This window comes from Equus asinus, chromosome 9 (assembly GCF_041296235.1).
Source record: "Equus asinus isolate D_3611 breed Donkey chromosome 9, EquAss-T2T_v2, whole genome shotgun sequence".
NCBI lineage: Eukaryota > Metazoa > Chordata > Mammalia > Perissodactyla > Equidae > Equus > Equus asinus.
The window spans coordinates 95,060,729-95,080,842 of record NC_091798.1 but is presented as its reverse complement, the minus strand read 5'-3'; positions in this window follow the sequence as shown (position 1 = coordinate 95,080,842).

Sequence of the window (20,114 nt, the reverse complement as noted above, 5' to 3'; positions counted from 1 at the left end):
TCACAGGGAACAGCAAATACAAAGCACCTGAGGCAGGAATGTGTATGGTGGTCAGGGGACAGCAAAAAAGGCTAGCGTGGCCAGAGCAGAGTGAGTGAAGGAGGGAAGGGTAGGGGAGTAGGTCAGATACGGATGGTGGGGGAGAGGCACATCATGACAGATCTTTCAGACAATTATAAGGAATCTGACTTTTACTTTGAGAACAATGGTGAGCATTGGTGGGTATAAGGCAGTAGGTGGCACGGGAATGACTCAGGTTTTTCAAGAGTTAGTCCTTTTAATGGGGAAGCTTTGTAAAGAATAGACTGCAAGGGCAAAGGCAGCTGTAGAAGACTATCTGACAAGCTACTGCAACAGTCCAGACGACACACGAGGTGACTGGGGCAGAGGGCTGCTGGTGGAGAGGTAAGAGGTGGTCATGTCTGGACATGAATGCAGGACAATTGTTCTCAGCAAGCAGCCTTCAGCTCAATAAAGACCTTCTGAATAGAGTTTTCATAATCCCCAGTGAAGTACCAGGTTTTCCGTGCCTGGAAATAACCAGGAGGAAGCCTGACAGGCATCCATCAGAGATACTATGAAAGAGTTTCCTATGTTGGGAGGAGCTAGCACCCACTGTCTTCTAGTATTTTACATGGCATCTGGGCTTGGCTCCACAAGAAAATGCTTCTGTTATAATGTGATAACTGGCTTAAGACTAAGGGATTGGGGCTGGCTCCTTGGCCAAGTGGTTAAGTTCGCACGTTCCGCTGTGGCGGCCCAGGGTTCGGATCCTGGGCGCGGACATGGCACCGCTCGTCAGGCCATGTTGAGGCGGTGTCCCACATCCCAAAACTAGAAGGACCTGCAACTAAGATATACAACTATGTACTGGGGGTTTGGGAAGATAAAACAGAAAAAAAAAAAAGAAAAAAAAAGATTGGCAACAGTTGTTAGCTCAGGTGCCAATCTTAAAAAAAAAAAAAAAAAGACTAAGGGAGCAAATACAGTTGGATGTGTCTATTAAAATTGCTTCATTTCTGTTAATGGATTTTCTTGGATATATATTATATCCAATTATAAATATTTATATATTATAAATAATATATATTATATTCAATATAATATTATATAGTGCATATTATATATAGTATGATATACTTAATCTATAATAGTAATAATATATAGTTAATAATGTAACATATAATTGTGTGTGTGTATATATATATATATGAATGTGCTCTGACATAGGCATATCCCTCAAAGAGTTTGAAGGTCAAGTGGGGTGGGGGCAGTTTAGCGCCTGTGTCGCTCTCCGTGGTGCTGAAACACCGCCGGTTAAGGGAGAATGTTCCCTCCACTGGTGACATCCTCCATGGAGGTGAGGCTAAGGGACTTGTGCAACCCCATGAGGTAGAGATGGAGTGGTTTGGGGAGGTTAGAGAACAAATAGAGAATGGATGTCTTAGAACTCAGGACATTACAGCGGGAAAGGATTTCAGGGAGTATCTAGCTCAACCCCTTAATTTTGCAACTGAGGAAACAGAGATAGAGAGCAAGCCCATTTGTCCTAAGTAGGAGAGATCCAGGACTCACTGGAATCTGGAATGGGATAAAATGAGTGAGGACTAGGGTCAGCCTGGTGGTTAAGTTCATGAGCTCCGCTTCAGCAGCTCAGGGTTCATGGGTTCATATCCTGGGCGTGTAGACCTACACACAGCCTATCAAGCCATGCTGTGGTGGTATCCCACATATAAAATCGAGGAAGATTGGCACAGATGTTATCTCAGGGCCAATCTTCTTCACTAAAAAATAAAACGACAGAAGGCTAGTCCTGTGGGATTGTTCTTAACATTTCTGACAGAGCTTTCTACTAGTTGAATTCTCTCTTGTCAAGTGACCCCATTCACCATCTCTGTGAAAAAACGTTCTCAGAAACACGCTTTGGCTTGTGCATGAATTTTCCTGTTCAAAGAGTTTACACCTGGCACCTCCAGTCTGGACTTTATACCTGGAAGTGTAATGGAGCTGCTGGTAGGTGTCACCCCAACTTCTTAGGTCTCTGCAAATGACTACTACTTTTTATTAATTTTACCAAGCTTCTAATTGTCATGATTTCTGAAAGATTAGGATGTGAAAGGGCTTGGTATGCATTTATATGTTATTTGTGCCCTTGTGTGGCTGACTTCATGCTCAGTGAGGCTGCAGACTTGCCATTTGGTAGAATACAATCAATAAGGTTTCAGGACGGGGGAAAGAAGAGAGGGGCAAAGTGGCCGGTGACCAGACCTGCAGACACTCAGTGAAGTAAGAGCACTTGCCAGAATCTGGCTGATTTTTACAAAAGGAAAGAAAGGACCAGAGTCTACTGAGATGGGTCATCACACCAACAAAGCTGGTGGGAGTTTTCCTGCCTGACCTGTCCAGGTAAACACAGACATGTCTAAGGGATAGGATTTATATATGTGAGGAAGCTACACCAAATCTTCATTTTAAGACTTTGTTAAATTCTAATTGTGTGTTTATGTTTTTGTTTTTGAGGAAGATTGGCCCTGAGCTAACGTCTGTGCCCATTTTCCTCTCTTTTATATGTGGGACACCTGCCACAGCATGGCTTGACAAGCAGTGCATAGGTCTGTGCCCAGGATCCGAACTGGAGAACACCAGGCCACCAAAGTGGAGTGCGCAAACTTAACTGCTATGCCACTGGGTTGGCCCCAAGTGTGTGTTTTTTATCTAGGCTGGCAGACATTAATAACTACTAAACCAGTGAGTTGCAAAATGCCATTGTCTCCTGATCTGTAAATAGAGCAAAGCCATCTGTGCAGTGGAGAGCATGGAAGTTCCTGCTTCGCCCTCCCAGAGGCTCATTGTAACCTGGGGTCACAGCGGGAGGTGGCTCAGCTGCCCTGAGCACCAACTTCATCTGGCCTCAGTGCCCCAGAGTGGAGAGCAGGTGTGGGCCACATGCCTCATCTCCCCAGGGGCGAGGGAGAGCGGCCTTGAGACCCAGGCTGCAAACAAAAGCTGGGAAAGAGGACTTTGCTGGCTGTTTCAGCCTGAGTCATAAAGGCAGGGCTCCAAAGGGAAGGGAAAACCAGCACCTGCCTGTGTCCAAGAGCACTTCAAATCGAGAAGGCGCTTCTGCCAGAGTCTCTGCCTCCAAGCCCGCCTCCCCAGGTTCTCACCAACAAGCTGTTGAACGCCTGCACCGGGGTCAGCTGAGACCAGGAGGGCGTGTCTGGACAGCTCCCCTTTCCTACATCCCCCACCCCAAAAACTGACTCACTCAACTTCCATGGAGAGGGTCTTCCTCTAAGGAAAGACGCGTGCCATCGCTACTCTGCCTTTTTCCCATACGAGACCTTTCATTTTTCTTTTGTCAATTTTCTTTTCCACTTGAGTGAATATATCAGTAGTTTCTTCCTGGTTGTAAGAAAATTCCTTCTTACAAATGTATTTTAGCTAATGAAGAAAAGGTACTGGCCAGGGCCAGAGCCTCCATCTTTCATTATGAAATCCAAAGAGGATCGTGCGGGCTCTGCTTGCCGTTGAGAACGCCTGCCTGGATGTGCAGGCAGAAGGCAGCCAGGGGAGGACGCCTGCTCAGGCCCTCGGGAGTCCCTGGCTCAGGGTGTTCCTGACAGCAGGAGGTGTGCACAGGGGAGGTGGGCTGGGCAGGGACTAAATAAAAGGTTGGGGGTGGAGGGCCTCAGGAGGCCGCCGGTGCTGGCCTGATCCTGTATTGCAGGCTGAAGCTGGCTTAATTGCTGGTAATTAAGGCAGGATCTATAGTTTCCGGGCCTGCCTGGCGGGGGAGGGGCCAGGTTTCTGGCCTCGGATGAGCTGCGGGAGAGCAAGGGCTGCTCCACTTAGCTGCAGCTCCAGCACTCCCAGCAGGGCCGTTGCTGGGCAGTTTTCAGCACAAGGAGTCTTTGCAAGCCTGCTCTTCAAAGATGGAGGATTGTCTTTTCAAAAGCAATCAAAGGAGAGTAGAAATAGTCTCCATCAACTGTTTGCCGTAGGTTAGGCATTATGCTCAGCACATTTAAGTTCTCCAAACCTTTCAATGGGTGAGTTTTAATTGACGATGATGATAAAAGATGAGGGAATTTACTAAAGGTGTGCAGTTAGCACAGAATGCAAATTTAGTTCACTGGATCCTGAGCCTGTGCCTCAAGGCCCAGGCAATTTTGTAGGGTTGCAAGCCACTCGTCTATGAAGCTGGATCTCCCCTTCAAAGGGCCTGCTCCCCATGTTGCCTTAGAATACGGAGTCCAACAAAATCCAACAAAATTCAGGATTTCTGATTGTCTTGAAGAAGTGATAGGATCTGCCGACACTGGCCCCCTTTTTGCACGGCAACAATGAATTGGGGCTGAGTAGCTGTAGCTCCTTCTAGAGGGGAATCTCTGGTTTCCCTGGAGATTTTTTTCGGTTGACACTGCTCCCTCTTGCCTAACTCCTAGCCCATTTCAACCATTCATGGGACTTGCCTGACCCTTGTTGGCATTTTGAGATTGTGACACTGACTCTCCTGTAATGCAAAATAGAATAAAATGTAAAACAACCATAAGAACCAGAATAAAAGGATAAGGGAGGAGGCCCAGTCAACGAGCAGTGAGCATTCACACGCAGAGCAGAAGCTCACGGCTGAGGCTAGTTTATCCCTCGTCTCATTTTCAAGCTCACAGATGAGCAGAGAAAAGCTGGCTCATGGTGGGGAGAGATGCACAGAAACCTCAAGAAGCATTGTCGTCTGAGACAAGCAACTTTCTTGCTCTGCTTTTAACAGATTGCTTTTCATAAATCTTTGGCGTAGCTCTGCTTTATCATCCCTGCCTGAGCTTCCAGCTGGACAGGATCCAAAAGCTGAGAGCCTGTGACTCGCAGAGAAGGAGGGCGCTTGGCTGCCACTGTGGCTGCAGGGCCACACCAGCCCACTTGCTTCCGGGTAAACCAGGGGGGAGATTTCATCTGAGTCTAGAGTTTCCTCTGTACCTGTCTTCTCCAGGCTCCTGCTGAGTTCAGACTCACAGATCCACACCCACATCCTGCCCTTTAAAAGACTGAGGAGCCGTTTGGAGAGAACACGATCAATTTGTTGGCTTTCTTTAATCAGGAGAATCAGCCACTCTGGTCAAGGCAAGAACTGTCATGAGGTGGTTCAATGTTGTGGTCCAGATTCTGAAGTCCTTGGAGTAAGTAGAGAATGACCTCACATCAAACACCTCCAGAGGAGCATTTGACCTCTGAGCTGAAGCCAGGAGACTCCAGAGGGCTTTGCTTAGAATATGTCTTCTGTGCAAAAGAGTGACAGCAAAGCTTGGGTTCCTGACAAGGAAGGTGACCATGTTTTTCCCTAATGACCATGGAGTATCTGTCGTGTCCACACTGCCACAGGCCAGGAGACTCGGCCCTGTCTATGTGCACTCTAGTCTCTTTCTCCCAGACTAGGTCTTCCAGGATGACTCGCTAAGCTGTCTCAGTGAAGGCCACGGTTTCCCGGACCTAAAGCTCAGAGATCCCCTGGCAAGATGGCTCCAGTCCTGGGCAGAGGGAAGTCCACACACCAAGAGCAGGGTGTGGACTTACACAGCCATAGGTTTGTGTCCCGACTCTGCCACCTGCTACCTGGGTGGGCCTACCCGTCACCTGACTTCTCTGAACTATGGTTTCCTCATTCAAGAAATGCATAACGACCCCATCTCCCAGGAGTGAAATGAAGACTCTTGGAAAGAATGAAGCACATAAAACAGCTCCCACACTGGCATATAGGAAGTGTGGAATGTGGGGTCTGGCTTGTTCCGTCCCTGCCTCCCTCTCTAGTTTCGTCTCTGCCCATCCCCCTCTCTCCCTCTCAGCACTGTTTCTTCTGATAAGAACATTCTTTCCACCCCACGCTTGCCTATCTCCCTCACTTCTCGCCTCAGATCACCCTTTCCCTGGCCTTCCAGACTGGAGCCGTTCCCCAGGCTCAACTCTTGAAACTCCTGGTATTTTCTCTTTGTAGTACTTACACTCCTTGTGAGGTAACGCCACCATCTGTCTCTCCCACACTGAGGGCTGAGGAAGGGCAGGGTTCAACTGTTTGGCCCGCTCTTGTGTCCCAAGTACCTGGTGCATAGTAGGCCCTTAATAAACACCTACTGAATGATTAATAAATGATAAAACTCAGCTGGAACTTTCCTTCAACTATGTAATAAATGGACAATTAATAGTCATGTGTTAAGAGATCATTATAACCGTATATAAAAGTTAACTCAAGATGGATCAAAGACCTAAATGTAGGAGCTAAAGCTATAGAATTCTTAGGAGAAAACACAAGAGTAAATCTTCAGAACCCTGAGTCTCGCCATGGAGTCCTTCAACAGGACATCAAAGCACCTGCAGCAAAAGAAAAACTAGATAAATTGGATGTCATCAAAATTAAAAACTTCTGGGGGCTGGCCCCGTGGCCGAGTGGTTAAGTTCGCACGCTCCGCTGCAGGCGGCCCAGTGTTTCGTTGGTTCGAATCCTGGGCGCGGACATGGCACTGCTCATCAAACCACGCTGAGGCAGCGTCCCACATGCCACAACTAGGACCCACAACGAAGAATATACAACTATGTACTGGGGGGCTTTGGGGAGAAAAAGGAAAAATAAAATCTTAAAAAAAAAAAAATTAAAAACTTCTGGACTTCAAAGGACCCTATCAAGAAAGTGGGTAGACAACGCACAGAGTGGGAGAAAATATTTGAAAATCATATATCTGATAATATATAGGATTTATAAAGAACACTTACAACTCAATAATAAAAAGATAAATAACCCAATTAAAAAATGGGCAAAGGATTTGAACAGACATTTCTCCAAAGAAGATATACAAATGGCCATCAAGCGCATGAAAAGATGCTCAACATCATTAGCCATCAGGGAAACGCAAATCAAAACCACAATGAAATACCACCTAACTCTCACTAGGATGGCCAGAATCAAAAAGACAGACAATAACAAGTGTTGGTGAGGATGTGGAGAAATCAGAACACTCATACACAGCCGGTGGGAGTGTAAAATGGCACAGCCACTTTGAGAAATAATCTGCTCCTCAAAATCTTAAACATGGAGGTACCATTTGACTGGCAATTCTACTCCTAACAAAATATCTAAGAGAAATGAAAATATGTATCTACACAGAGACCTGCATGCAAATGTTCATAGCAACATTATCTTTACTAGCCAAAGAGTGAAAATAATCCAAATGTCCATCACCTGATGAATGAATCAATAAAATGTGGTATATCCATGCAACAGAATATTATTCAGCCATAAAAAAGAATGAAGTACTGACACACGTGACAAGACGGATGAACCCTGAAATCATTTTGCTAAGTGAGAGAAGCCAGACACAAAGGACCATGTATTGTATGGTTCTAATTACGCAAAATATTCAGAACAGGCAAATCCGTAGAGACAGAAAGCAGGTTAGTGGTTCCAGGGGCTGGGAGCATTGGGGGTTAAAAGCTCAAAGGTACAGTGTTCTTTCTGGGGGTGATGAAAATGTTCTAAAATTGATGATGGTGATGGTTTCACAAGTCTGTGAATATGCTAAAAAACGTTGAGTTATATACTTTAAATGGGTGAATTGCACGGCATAAGCTTTACTTTTCAAAACTGTTAGAAACAAAGAGAGAGATCATTACCTGCCCAGGAATTGTTAGGTATGAAGAGAGGATGCGACTCTCCCACAAGGAGGCAAGGAAGCAGTTGGGAAGACAGCCGGTGTGAAACCATAAGCAACACCAAGCAGCGAGAATCAAATGCCACCTTGGGAGACAGGAGTGTGGTCCTGAGAAGGTGCCCAGCCAGGGGAGGTGGGAAATCTCGCAGAGATATTTTAAACCACATCCTGTGACGCTTGGTGGTGACACTAGTTCTTCCCTAGTACCATTGCCTGATTTTTCACATGGTTCAGTCAGATCTGCCCAGCTAGACTGACTGCTTCATCTTCGTTTTCCCCCAACTGCGAGCCTGGAGCCTGACACCCAGCTTGGGGGGACCGGGTTCTGTCACTGGGGATGCAGCCAGAGTCAGGATTTAGACCTTCTGTCTGAACTGACCTGTCTCTTTCAATCATGCCTGTGTCACCAAGGCCTTCCTTCTTGCAAACAGCCTTCCCATGTTTTCATTTGCTAGCCTACCTCGAAGGCTGCTGTGACTGTCTCAGGAAGTGACTGGAGACAGACTGGGAGGAGCCAACAGCCTGGCCCCACCTCAGGGTCACCCAGGGGGCAAGCACCTGGCTGAGCAGGGATTAGCAAGGATGTCTGCGTCCTGCTAAGCCTGCAGAGCCAGGTTGTTTATCTACTTCTGAGATAGGTTTACAGCCATTTAAGGGAGAAAAATATCAGTCTCCACTAATCTTTATTTTGGAACTAAAATAGGTGTGGTGTTGGGGGTGGGGGGGGGCGACAGATCACATCTTTAAGAGAAAAAATCCCAAGCAAACAATAAAGTCACGAAAGAAGTCCCCAGCACCTCCAGCCCCTCTGACATCTCCATGGGAGACGGGGAGATTGGCATCAGCCCGCCTCTATGTTCCTTGGGCCAGTCTGTTCTGTTTAATATATCGCTTAATGTATTTGATCATTTAGGCCATGACTCACTGCTTCTCTGAAGTCTATTTTTAGCTGTTGCTTCTCAGTTGGATTTTTCCACGTATCAGATGTTCAGCTAGGTGTCTAAGGGGACAACGTCTGCCTTGGGGCTGAAAACTGACCATAAAGTTTTATTACTTGTAAACTGTCAATAGGCCAGCCCTGGTGGTCTAATGGTTAAGGTCTGGTGCTCTTGCCACCGCAGCCGAGGCTCGTGGCGGTTCTCATACTGTGGCAGTTGCTGTGATGCTGACAGCTGTGCCAGCAGGACCTCACATACCAGCAGGGTCACCCATGGTGGGCAGGCTTCAGCAGAGCTTCCAGACTAAGACAGACCAGGAAGAAGGACCTGGCCACCCACTTCTGGGAAAATTGGCCATGAAAACCCTATGGATAGCAGCAGAGCATCTGATAGAGGACGGGAAAGGGAGAGGATGGCGCAGAAAGACGGGACAGGGTTCCACTCTGCTGTGCACAGGGGCACTAGGAGTTGGAATCCACTTTACAGCACCAACAACAATGATAACAGGTTGTGGGAAAAGGTCTTTCATCTCCCCTAAAACTGTTTAAGATGGAGGCATCACCCCACAAAGAGTCCATGATGCATTGCAAATTGTTTTAAGTCTGTGAAAAGGTCTAATTCTGAGACGCCGCAAGGAAGACCGTGGCCACCGACCTCTGTGCTACTGTCTAATCCTTGAATATCCGACTCCTGAGCCCCCTTAGGAAGGGTCTGGCAGTGACATGAACAGGGAAAGATCGATCAAACGTGCTGAGACAACAGAGGAGTGAGGCTGTGAAAAGCTAAGAATACGTTAGAAAGAAGAAGCGGCTTTGAAGAAGGGCGGAGGGATGCCAGGAGACCGGATCCAGAGATGGGCAATCAAGCCCCAGGAAGGCGGAGGGGGAACTTGAATGGAGAGAGGAGGCTCAGGACAGACAGACTATGACAGAGATCAACCAAGATGGTGAACCACACGGCTGCCAAGAAATAAGTATTTGTTAACCTTCTTTTTTTTTTTTTTTTACGAGTTTAGAGCTGATGCATTCTTTTTGTTTTTTTAACGAATACTTACTGAGCTCTTTTTTTTTTTTTTTGTGAAAGATTGGCACCTGAGCTAACATATGTTGCCAATCTTCTTTTTTTTTTCCCCTTCTTCTTCTCCCCAAAGCCCCTTAGGACATAGTTGTATGTTCTAGTTGTGAGTGCCTCTGGTTGTGCTATGTGGGACGACGCCTCAGAATGGCTTGATGAGCAGCGCCATGTCCACGCCCAGAATCCAAACCAGCGAAACCCTGGGCCTCCGAAGTGGAGCACATGAACTGAACCACTCGGCTATGGGCCGGCCTGAGCTGATGCATTCTTATATTTATAGGTAAATGCATAGAAAGTTCTGGAATGGTAAACACCAAACCGATAACAAATTGTGGAGATGATCAATTGAATGGGGTTGGCAGAAGTGGAGTGATTGCCTCTTACTCTAAATACGTCTGTGTTGTTAGATATTTTTTAATAACAAAAATGTGTTCATATATTCCTTCTGTAATTAAAGGTGATAAACGACAAAAGGTAGAGAGTATAAGACCACGTATGTCCATCATTAAAAAAATAAAATTAGAATCATGAAACTAGGAGAAATGAAAAGTCATCTGTAGTCCTGCCACTGGACAGAACCACACGGGGGGAGCGTTTCTCACCCAAACCCAGAACAGTGGATTTGGATCTCCAGGCAGAAGAAGTCTCCACTGGGAGAGAAGAGGGGCGCCACACCAACAGGACTGGGGACAAGAGGCCCGAACTGAGACTCCCGCTAAGGTCTGAGCAGACAAAACCATCAGCTAAGTCAGGAGAAGCAAGCAGCTGGGCAGGCAGTGGGGTTGGGCCAGAGGTCAGAGGTCAGGGGTTGGAGGGAACAGCACCAGCAAGAGGCACTTGGGGGCTCAACTCTTAGAGTCAGACGCTCATCCTCAGTCCTGCTTCCCTCTGTGCCCACAGACGATGAGAGTCATCAGCAAGAGGTCAGGAGTTATAGTTGGATCTCACCTCGAGTGGATGCTGGAGTTACACACTGAGTTAACACTTGCAGGCGGGGAGCTCACCCAGACCTCTGGTGGAAACGGGGTGGGGAGGGATCTTCTAAAAAGAGGAGCCACTGACCTTAGACGTCAGTCTTAGATAAGGGGAAGAGAGGCCTGTGATGGAAAGAAGAGTGACTTAGAAAGAGTCTAGAAGGCTCAGTACACATCCTTGTTTGAAAAGCACTGGATCCGATGCCCAACTCAAGGAGCATTGGGAGGCTCTGACCCTCCGCTCTCCTGCTGCAGGGAAGTTGAACTGTGGCCTCAAAATGACTGTGTCTGGGCCACAGAGAGTGAGCAGGCTGGAGGGGTTCTAAGGAACAGAGAAATGCAGGAAGAGGCTGGAAACCAACAGGCACAGCTGGTAGAGGAGGGACGTCCCCCAGGACCTCTGATGGAGAGAGTCGAGGGTCCCCTACATGGAGCAGAGGCAGGGACCTCATGGGGAGACCACTGGTTATGACACAGGGCTCATGTCAGTCCTTCGGCCTTCAGCACTTCAGCTGTGGACTGCATGCATTTTTTAAGGAGGAGGAAGAAAGCCAGTTGTTATATCTGCTGTGAACTTTTAAAGAAATGTGTTCTTAATCTATCATAGCATTAGACACCTCTTGAGATAGAGCCTGTCACATCAATAAGACATGAAGCGACTCTATCTCAGCATCTCTCCATATTCAACTACTGGGTGGGAAAGGACATTTTCATATTTACATGGGATATAAATAGCAACCAGCCAATAAAAACTGGTTCTATTTTTAGATGCTTGTTTGTAGGCTTCTGGATAACTGGACAACAGTGCAGTGTTTGCAACGTTAAATCAAGAAATCAATTTTTTACTTTAAGTGGTAAAACGCATTGCATTTCTGGGTTTGCTCATATACATTTTCACAAGCAACTTAATTGCTCGGGAATACGTATGTATGCACTTTTTTCCCTTAATGCTGCCCTACACAAAACTGCTCAAAGAACAAATACTCAGCTCGAAACATTTTTCTCTTTTTTTTAATTTGTGAGACGTAAAACATTACAGCTTCATATGGCAGATGGCAGAGGCAGGGCCTTGAAGGACCACCAGATGCTCCAGCCCTGGGAGGCTTCCAGTCTCATTGGAAGGGAGCCCCCACATTCTTCCACCCTTTTGTGAGAAACTGAGGCAAATCCACAAGGGGGTCTGAGAAGCTCTTATTTATCCTCCATTCTTTGAGGCCCCAGCGGCCTTGGATGCAGCCTTGCATCACCAGCTCAGAGACCAACGATAATAGCAGCAGCAGTGAACGCCTTATGAATGTTAACCCTGTGCCAGGCATCATCTCATTTAATCACAACAACTCAGTGGGGTAGGTACTGTCCATTTTACAGATGAGGACTCTGAGACGCCAGGAGCGAGCCTGCAGGGCTGCACCACACTGAGGTCTCCAGGGCCCACATTTCATCCGTTTCTGGCTGGGAGAGAAACAAAGCAAGAGAAGGTCCCCTGGGATTCCAAGGCAAGAGGAGGGGCCAGAGATAAATGCAGAACCTGGGCCAGGTTCTGACACTGAGGGACCCCAGTGGGACCCCAACGCCGTATCCAGCATTCATTTTCCAATACCCTCCCATAGGCAGGCTCGAAGTGCGATTTCTGTTGTTGCTATTGCTGAGGATCACGAAAGCCGTCCCCAGTGAGCAGGAAAACCTGGTCCCCTTGGCCTATCCCTTCTTTCCTCTGCTTATTCAGCATCTTCTTCCTGATCCTGGGAGCAGCTGGAGTTAGTGAGCTGGAACCAAGCAGATCAATACTGTGCACATGAGGACCTCATTAGCAGGGCACTGACGCCCATCGCGGATGCATCCGGTGGGGCAGCCGTGATGTGGAGTTAAGTAGACCCTGTCTAATGTCAGGAGGTCCATCCTACTGGAACATGGGACATTTTCCTGTCTTGCTCACTCAATACAATCCTAGAGAAGGTTAAACATTTGGAATAATGCTTTGTATAATGTTTGCATAAATGATAAAAATGCCACCTACATATCAATATATACATAAAACATACAGATAACACATATATTGAAAATATATCTTCCCATCATAGTGTGTGTGAAACATCTTTTAAAAACTAAATGCAGTTCTCAATGTGCTAAGGAAACATACTTTTAGATACTCAGTTGCCAAAGTCTTTTGTAAAATGAAAAATACAGTGGTAATGTAACATTTGCTTACATGTTTTGCAGCACCGTTTTTGTTTTTGTTCTGTTTTCTTGGTCATCTTTTTCTTAAATGAAGGCACAGCACTACTGTAATTAATAACACATCGAATGCCTTCCTGGTGTGGCTGCCACCTCTCGACTCGGGAGGGCCCTTCCGTGTGGTGAGCAGAGGTGAAGTCTATGCCACAGATGCCACCTTCCTTCCAGACGGTGTGATTCTCTGCTCGAGCTTAAAATCTTCTGTGGCCCTTTAAGAGCCGTGAAAAAAACCAAGGAGACATGCTCAGTAAAGTGGAGGAAGGAATTGATACATTTTTTTCTTGCTCGAATGTTTCCAGGAATACCTCTCCTCAAAATTAGAGATAGTTCACCAAATTTGGCTGAGGACGTTCATGCAAAAATAACAGCTACATTGTAGACCATGGATTCTGTCTCCTGTAAAGGACATTACATTTTCAAGAGAATTCCTGCATGTATGCTGATGCACAAAGAGGCATTTCGTCAGATGGCTCGCTGCGCAGCTGAAGCCACCCCTTGGGCCGTTTTTCTCACCTACATTCCCAACAGGGAAAGGGGAATTGTAAGTGCCTGTCACCAAAGGCATCTCTGGGCTCTGGAACACAGCAACAAATACTGATGGATCCCCAGCTAACAATAGGAAAGACTAACAATAAGACACAAGATATAATTATATAATATGTCTCATATATTTATGCTATATCGTGTATTATATCTATGATATCATGTATACGATATATCTATAGATACGTATAATGTATATCATGTCTTATAACAGTAAGATATTATTCTCTATATCGCTATTTACAAATGAAAGGGACTGTTACGTACAAGAGGTCGTCAGATTCAACCTTGTTAGAGAGGTTGGGGTAGGAAGGGTTCTGGAACAGCTAGACCAGTCCTACCCCACAGAGAGGCAGACAGAGCTCCCCGGGGTGGCGCCCACCTGATCTGGACTGTGCTAGATAACTCGGACAATCTTGCCGCTCAGGCGAGTTAACCTGTTGCAGCTGATTTGCCTTCTTCACAGTCCAGGCGACCCAGAGCCCTGAGGATGTACCCCAACACCCTGTTTCCGGGCTCTGTGGCCCCGGGCTTGGTGCTGTCTGCAGGACCTCCGCCAGGTCAGCGCAGGAGAGCTGGAGTGCCCGCAACGCAAAGCAGGGTGGCAGAGCTGGAGATCTTAGAATGACGCCACCTTGTCTTGGGAGCCTTCCCCCTTCCTGTCCGGCGCCAGTTTGCTCACAGGCAGGGACCAGGAACCCACCTCCGCCACCGCGTTGTGTTCAGTGCTCAACTCTTCTCAGGGGAAGAACTTGGCGGCCACAGGACTGATGACAGAGGACTCCTCCCTCCAAGTGCCTTTTAAGAAATTATTTGACTGAAACCCACCGTGTTCCGATTACCTGTATTATGTGGGCCCCTAAGTATTTTCTAGGAACAGCTCTCTCCACCGCTGTCGCAGAAGACATCAAGAGGGTCCTGCCTCAGACCAGCGAAGGCCAGTGCGCCTCACGGAAGAGAAGCAAGTCATTAGATCCCGTAAAAAGAGGAAGTTTGTTTCCATTTATGTGTTTTCCTATAACCGTTTTTTTTTCTCCAGATGATTTATTCATATTATTCTCATTGAACATAACAGATTCTGCAGCCTTCTTCACCTTCGTGTGACCCTGGGTTTTATGGTGTGATGACTGCGTCGATTACGGCCACTTTGGCTACAGATCAGCTCTGGAATAACCTGGGTGACAGCGCGGCCGGGAGCAGATCGACAAGGAGGGCTCCCGTTATCAGCTGCAGAGGGGCTGGCCCAGAGGTTTTGGCCGCGTGATAAGGACAGGTTTCCGGAGCTCCAGCGGGATCCAGGGAGAGCAGCACAACCACAACCGTCCTCTTGCTGACTCCTGCATTTGGTTCCAGGCCTGCACTTGGAAAAACAAAATGTGACCCCCATGGCTGATGGGACCTGGGCTTCTCCTCAAGCGAGGCCACCAGAAACCTCACACTGGCTTCCTTCCCAGCATCCACAGATTAACAACAGCTCCCAGTTTTCGAGCATTTTCTCCGTGCCACACACGCAATGTCTATGTGCTTTGCAGGCACTGGTCATCTCAGCGGACCCTCCCAGCTGCCCTGGGAAGTGGACTGTGGATGCCCTTGTCTGAAGAAGGAGCACGAGGCATAGAAGTGGAATGATCCGCTCAAGACGCATCTGGGATACAAATGGGAGCTTGATGCTCCTGTGAGGCAGAATGTCGGAGCTTTCCTTTCTTCTTCAACGTCCTTTTTCTCCCCTTAGGCCTTGATCTTCCTTGGGGAAGATCTTGCCTTGATCTTCAGCCCTCTCAGCTTCAACTTTTTAAATTCTCAGAGATTAAATTCTCGCTGAAAAAAATGACAAGCAGCTAATCGCCGTGAACTTCAGTTTCTGGGTCTGTGTAACATCTGGGGGTCTGACATCTTAGTCAGCCACTGAGGCTGGGGGTGGGGAAGGGGGAGCTGGGGATTTTGTGTATCGCCCAACCAAGGCATCACGCTGGCGCTCCTGCACAACGCTGAGAGGCGCTGACGTGAGGGAGGGGAAGGAGAGGCTGAGGTAGGCAGCTCCTCAGAGAACAGCGGCCTCTCCGGAGGGTTCAGACGACAGCCAGAGAATCCATTTCCTCCCACAAACATAGAACATTGAGGGCACGTTGTAGCTGTGGCTTCTAAGTGCCTATTTTTATCACTGTCCAGTTATCGATGAACTGAAATGTCGTTTATTTTCCATTGATGCTGTCGTCTTTTGCTATTTATCTTAGGTAGAAGGAACGTCCTGAGAACAAATCTTCAGGGCCACGTCTACCAAACAGAATAGGAGCAAGGCTGAGGCTGTTTGACCTCTCCTCCAGGAGACCCTTCTCGCAGCTAATGAAGATGGCTGCAGTGCTGTTTTGATTTTTTTTGGTGGGACTTTTCAATATCAAAGATCTCAGATTAAAAACAGAAGAGTCTGTCGTGTGCATGTGCTGTGTGGAGATTTACGTTTGGGGACCATTTTGCTCAGCATCAGGGCTCTATGAGCCACAATCGTGTGTCCCCTGTCCTGTCTCCTCCAGAGGACACGGATTCCCACCCAGCAGAGCTGACCGGCCGCCTGCACAGGTCCAGGCCCAGTGGCTCCTCAGCCCCAGTCACAGAGCAGCTTCCTGAGCACCACCCTGCCATCCCTGGGGCCGTGGGGCTGCCCATCCGTGCATCAGTTCGGAAAGATGCTTTGGGATCGGGCTGGACTTCTCTTGCTGGTACCTTCTGGCAGCTTCCTGAGAAGCCTACAGTCCCCATCCTCCGCTCTCCCGGGAAAACTGCATGAATGATCTGGAAAACAAAGTCCCCTTTTCAGGGATCAAGACACTGTGTGCCCTAATTTTCCTTCCATTAATTTTGCTACCAGAGGGAAACTTCTCAAAGACCGTGTTTGTGAGGGGAACTCAGCGTGGAAGGCTGCCCCATGATCTGTTTTTCTAAGGGAGGGCACAGAGAGCTTGTGGGAGCCTGGACTTTTAAGCTCAGAAAGCAGATTTGAATTATAGCATAAGAAATGTAGATTTTCTGTAGATGATGATTAATGATACTTTTATTTTTAATTTGGCTTTTGAATAGGTAATACAGTCATGCATCTATTAGCTATGGCGGTATGCTCTGAGAAATGCATCACTCAGTGACTTCGTCATTGTGCGAACATCACAGAGTGTATTTACACAAACCCAGATGGTATAGCCTCCTACACACCTAGGCTGTATGGCACTAATATTTTGGGACCGCCATCATCTGTGTGGTCTGTCACCGACAGAAGCATTCTTATGTGGTGCATGAGCACAGTCACATGGGTCAAAATTCAAAAACGTGTACAGGGAAGTCTCCACCCTCCCCTTGCTGTAGCCACTAAGTTTTCTCCTCTCTCGTGCGTATCCTTCCAGAGGTATTATATGCATACACAAACAAAAACAAATCTATTCCCACTTTTCCCTACTAATAATAACTTATTATATTCAGCACCCTGTTTTTTCTCATTTTATGATCTATTTTAGAGATCTTTTGACATCAATACATAGAGTCTTCCCTTTTTGTGACCACATAGTATTCCACCAAATGAACACACTATTACTTTTTTTATAGTGTCCCCTAATGTTGGCTAATAATTTCCTATGGTTTGACTACTGAAATCTGGACCAGTCACTGAGAGCAGCTGAGAATCTGTTTACTCAGTGGTATTTAAAAATGAGATAAGTTCTCATCATATGGTAGTTTGAATAATAGTGATGAGACAGGTCCCCTGAGAGTTCCTTTTAAATAATGTCAGCTGAGGATTGCTAAGAACCTGGACTCCAGAATCTTCCACACCAGCCCATAAGGCACTGGGTGGTTGCTAAGAAGGATTCACCCACTTTTACAGCATCTTATGAAATGAATGCCAAACATGAATAAATAGTACTTGAAATAAGTTAGATCTATACCCATGTGTGCTTAAATCAGGGTGATCCTCACATTTGCTTTTACGGTGCTAATGTTAATGTATTAAAATAGAAGACACGTTTGACATCTGCTCGGCTCTGCCTGTGCACTTAACTGGGTGACACTCCCTCTGCCTTATGGTGTGCATTTCAAATGCAGCAGAAAAAGATTAATTGCCTTCTAATTTGGAGCTTTAAAGATTCAAACTGAAGCTATAAGTGATTAACTTTAAACAATATTTGAACTATATTTAATTATAGCCTTCAAATCCATTTTCCCCACTTTTGGAGCTACATTGTGTCATGGACACAATAGCATCTATTTTTGATAGATCTCAGGACTGTGCTCCATCAGCCCTCCTGTGAGACGAAGGCTCTTGGAACACTTGCTGTGGGGAGAGAGAAACTGTGGCTGCAGGAAGAGGCAGCAGGCGGGACAAGTTATCTTCCGGGAATCCACCACCAGGATGAAGGGTTGGGTTGGGTTCTAAGTGAGAACTCGGTGAGTGACGTCCCTCCCAGGACTCGCTCTGAGGAGCCCAGGATTGTGCCCAGGCCATTCGGAGACTCCAGCCAAGAGAGCACGTTGCCATCTGCCACATCCCCTTCTGCAAAGATCGAAGCCAGACAGCCCACTTCCTCGCACTGTGGTCCCAGAGCCAGGCACACAGCAGGTACTCAATGTGTGCTTACTGAGCTGAGCTATTCTTAGCGGCTCGCCATGGACAGGAGAGAATACGCAAGTCTGTGGATGTTTTCCATGTATCGTCAAGTGGGGAAACAAAGAAACAAAGCCAGTGTGAGGGGGCGAATCACTGAGATGGGGAGGAGGCTGACGATGATAACGGCCCCTCCCAAGGCCCTGGACGGACGCTTATTCATCATTTGGAAACACTGTCTTAAAGAAGACCTCCAAATTTTATAAGCTTCAGATCCACAAAATCTATATCCACTCTGGGTATTAAAAAATAGCATATAAATAAACATGATTGCATTTTCAAAACGGAAAATTCTTATTTCCATTCTTAATGGAAAATTCTATTCAAAAATAGAATAACGAACATCTGCAAAACACTCTAACACATACTGACACACATGCACACTCACAAGTTAGGGAGGATACGTACCAAAAATGTTCAAACTGGTTCTCTCTGAAGGTGACGATTTTCTATTTTACTAGAAGTATCAGGTGAATTAGTGCCATTTTAGAGCATACATTTTTTTTCCATGTAAAGAAGTATTCCTTTGAACCAACCAACTGTTTCTTAACTTTCACCTCCGGTCCATCAAGACCATATTCCTCCCTAGCTCTGGGAACCTAGTCTAGCACTGGGAACGCAACTGTCTTTTCAGTTTCCTCATAAGCGTAACTCTAACCGGGGAGTAAAATAAAACTGAGAGTGACACTGGCTCCCTCTGAGTGAAAATCTTCATATTCAAGGAAGGATGCTCAGCCGTTATCTGGAAAGTTGTCACAGGAAGATGATGGAAGAGTCCAGAGCTTCTCATATGCCCTGTTTCCATCTCTAAGCGCCCCCCCCACACCCCGTCCCCTCGCCCACACGTCACACTGTCTTCAATGCCAAGTGTCTCAGCCATGCTGGCTGCACCTCTCACCACTGCTGGTAAGAACATGAAATCCAGGACTCGGGTCATCAAGAGGACCGCTGGCCGTCAGGTCTCCGTCTCTGGAGCCCAGGACAGCAGAGGCTGCCCCTTCGTTCTTCCTCCCTCCTTCCTTCTCTCCTTGCTTCTTTCCTTCCTCCCCCCGCCCTCTTTCCTTCAGTCCTTTCTTTCTTCCTCTCTCTCTCCCTTCCTCCCTCCTTCCTTCCCCCCTCTTCCCCGCCTCCTTCCCTCCTTCCTTCCCACTGCTGACAAACATCTCTGCTGGGTGATTGAAAGCAGCTGGCTCAAGTCCTCACAGCTCACCAAATGCCCCGGTTTGTCGAGTTTCTCTGCTTAATTACTCTTATCAACTTTCTAGATTTTTATAAACTCAACACCCTGAATAATGAGTTTAATACAGCCAGTGCACTCCTTTGCCACGTGCACAGACTGTTTCTGTCAAAATGTCGAACGTGTTATTATCTCAGATCTAACCATCTTTTCCTACATCTTATAAATTACTCCTAATAAACCTATCGACTTTCCAGTGGGGGCTTTACTTACTCGGTGTTAGGTTTTTAATTCCTCTGGACTTGATTATTTTATATTTATATTTGTGTTTATATGTATTTATAGCTTCTAACATTTCTGCACTGAATAACTTCCCCAGTGAATAAGCATCTGGAATTCAACAAAGTGAACAAGCCTGAAGCCCCTGGCAGAAGTACTGACCACCTCTGGCGGCCCCTGGACCTCGGGACAGCCACTGCATCTAAAAAAGCTTCCTGTCAACTCTTACTTCACATAGTTGCCAGAAGGCTAAATAATGCAAAATGTTCAAGTATAGGGTTTTTTTTTTTAAATAGAGGATCAGTCTTTAAAATTGCACACATTCTTTCAACAAACAGTTATTGAGAGCATCCTCCGGGCCAGACTGTAGACAAGAACCAAGGATACAAACTGAATCAGCCAGGTATTGATTGCCCCGGCTCCCGAAGCTTCTACACTCACAGGGCAGACGGGCCCTTAAACAGCTTTTTGTATTGTTTTCAGGAGGAAAAAAATAACAATAGGAACTGTTATTTTAGACAGACAGAATAAATAGGCTCAATCAGAAGA